The sequence below is a fragment of the Pocillopora verrucosa genome, unplaced genomic scaffold, assembly GCF_036669915.1.
Source record: "Pocillopora verrucosa isolate sample1 unplaced genomic scaffold, ASM3666991v2 scaffold_46, whole genome shotgun sequence".
Taxonomy (NCBI): Eukaryota; Metazoa; Cnidaria; class Anthozoa; order Scleractinia; family Pocilloporidae; genus Pocillopora; species Pocillopora verrucosa.
The window spans coordinates 50,914-53,564 of NW_027078184.1; the positions used below are offsets into that span (position 1 = coordinate 50,914).

Sequence of the window (2,651 nt, forward strand, 5' to 3'; positions counted from 1 at the left end):
CGCTGCTCATTGAGCAGCTCATATATTAAACTGATTTTTGGAACTGGGCTGTGGAAAAGAGGCTTGCCTCGTCCCAGCCACGGGTTGCCTCGGTATAGCACTACCTCCGAGTGCGGCCCACTTCCCTCTGGGGAAGACACATTCAATCCAAAACAAGTCAACGGTATAGCATTCTTTTATGTTTACAGGAGCCCCGCCCGCCCTTAGAGGGGGAAGAGGTGAAAGAGGGATGATAATTCAGACAACAGACAATGGCAGGAACGGCCGCTGGCCTCCGTTTTCTGAAGTGCGCCAAAGCACTACCACAAGGACCTATGGTAAGTGGATTTTTTCACCGAGGGCAGACGCTGAAAAAGCATACTTACCTGACGCGGGAGGTACTGTGATCAAGGAGGCAGTCCTCTCAAGGCGAGGCCCTTTCATTGCACTTCGACTGGGTTGACCCTTGCGATTACCCCAATGTGGGTAACTCGAGCGTATAATTTCTGGTAGTGGGGACCTGCGTTCGCGCTCGTCCCCGCAAAAGTCATCCAAACTATGTCTATATGGCCCTCTTACTGACTATCGAGGGTATTTTTGCTTTTGCAGTGGACCGGTAGACTTGCAAAGAAAGCAAAGGACGCACAACTGGCCAAGGTGTTGGCACGTTTGGAGGGGTAGAAGTGCATTGGAGAGACTGGAGGAAGGAACAAGGGTGAGTTTCGGGGCGGTGCGTAACTTTGCTGGCTGTTTTTGTTCAAGGCCTGTCTGCTCTATTGTGTGTAAAGTCCTGTTCGTTTGTATTTGCAGGTTGTGCGTGGCCGTGCCGTGCTGTGATATGCGCGCGAAGGGAAAGGAAATGAAAGGAAACCAAACGGCCGATCGACCGAGCGAGCGAGCATAGAAGGGCATTCGACTTGGACCGTGAGTACACTTTGAACCTTTTGAGCGGTTTTATTGTCACTGGAGCCGCTTTTAGAAATGCTATTGCTATCGTTAGTGTATCCTTTGTGCGAGCAAGCGATTGAACGAATGAACGAGGGAAGGAAACAAACTAGCAGAGTAGTAAAAGTATCGAACCTTTTTCCCGATTCGTTTGCAGTCTGAATCCAACCATTGTCGGACTTTCAGTGCCGTTTTTTTCGCGCGCCTCCTCTTGGAAGTGTGCGAGTGTTTTGCCACGTCACGAGGCTTAAAACTGCGTCTCAGAAGTGTGCGTTTTTTTCCTATTCATTTTTTCGGTCGTTATTTGGAATGATTTGATATCACAGAAGTAGAATTTGACATCATAAACTGTTCATCTCGCGCGTGCTCACTCGCTCGCGCGCGCTCTGTAAGAAAAGTCGATCGCACTAGAGTTTTCGCCCATAGCTGGCCGATTTTTGACAAAAAGGTGTTTTCCCCCCCTCGTTTTTTGCTTTGATTTTGTTCCTCACTCACCTACGGCTCTCTATGTGAAATTGTGGTGTATGGAGAGCTATTTATTGGGATAAAACGTTTAGAGATGTTCGCAAGACAAAAATGTGAAGCCTACAACACGGGGTATTCCCAGGCGGTCACCCATCCAAGTACTAACCCCGCCCGACAGGGCTTAACTTCGGTGATCGGACGAGAACCGGTGCTTTCCCTGTGGTATGGTCGTAGACGAGGAAATGGGGTCGAAATTCTGCTTGTTATCGGCCAGGTTCAGGCTGTAAAGCGGCCACATCCCTGAGTGTAGGCGAATTTGAAATTCTAAAGCCCTAGTTTCGTTACTCTAACCCTAATAAATCTATACTCTAACCCTAAGAATTGTTTACCCTAACCCTAAGAAATGGTTACCCTAACCCCGAAGTCGTTACCTAACCCTAATGTATTTTCCTCAACCAGTTAACACATTGAGGAGCATCGATTTGAAGCACTATTCCCTAGGGAGGGGAGGGAGGGGTCCAAGAGACATAACGTGTCCTAAAAACCTATTATCCACTGTTTTAGCTCCGTAGGTGCGTCTATCTGGCTTTAAACTCTTCCAGTGAGGAGATACCAAACGGGTCAGCCTCTGGGACCGTCTGCGGGACTCGCAAGGGCTTGTGGGGGCGACCTGCTACTATCCACCATAACCGTGGGAAGGATCCCTCGACCACCCCCCTCACCCAGGGCATGCTTCGGCATCGCTTCTTCGGCCTTTTGGCCTAAGATCAAGTGTATATCTGTTCTTATCAGCTTAATATCTGATACGCTGCTCATTGAGCAGCTCATATATTAAACGATTTTTGGAACTGGGCTGTGGAAAAGAGGCTTGCCTCGTCCCAGCCACGGGTTGCCTCGGTATAGCACTACCTCCGAGTGCGGCCCACTTCATCTGGGGAAGACACATTCAATCCAAAACAAAGTCAACGGTTAGCATTCTTTTATTTTTACAGGAGCCCCGCCCGCCTTAGAGGGGGAAGAGGTGAAAGAGGGATGATAATTCAGACAACAGACAATGGCAGGAACGGCCGCTGGCCTACGTTTTTCCTGAAGTGCGCAAAGCACTACCACAAGGATCACATAGGGGGTAAGTGATTTTTTCACCGGCCGAGGGCAGACGCTGAAAAAGATCTTACCTGACGCGGGTTTTGGCCTGCGTTATAGTATCGCGCGTGGATTCGTGTATTCACAAGTGTCTTTGGATTAAAGAAGCAGGATTTTTT

General features: G+C 49.0%; 3 non-coding genes and 1 pseudogene across 3 annotated transcripts; 3 read left to right on the forward strand and 1 right to left on the reverse strand.

The window, feature by feature from the left end:
• Positions 1-126, forward strand: LOC136278651 (U2 spliceosomal RNA; annotated as a pseudogene).
• A 231-nt stretch (positions 127-357) lies between these two features.
• Positions 358-520, forward strand: LOC136278681 (U1 spliceosomal RNA). Its single transcript, XR_010716481.1, has one exon. It is a non-coding gene; the product is annotated as a U1 spliceosomal RNA (small nuclear RNA).
• Positions 521-1,506: 986 nt separating this feature from the next.
• Positions 1,507-1,625, reverse strand: LOC136278662 (5S ribosomal RNA). The gene has a single exon (XR_010716463.1). It is a non-coding gene; the product is annotated as a 5S ribosomal RNA (ribosomal RNA).
• A 503-nt stretch (positions 1,626-2,128) lies between these two features.
• Positions 2,129-2,320, forward strand: LOC136278695 (U2 spliceosomal RNA). Its single transcript, XR_010716495.1, has one exon. It is a non-coding gene; the product is annotated as a U2 spliceosomal RNA (small nuclear RNA).
• The last annotated feature ends 331 nt before the right edge of the window (positions 2,321-2,651 follow it).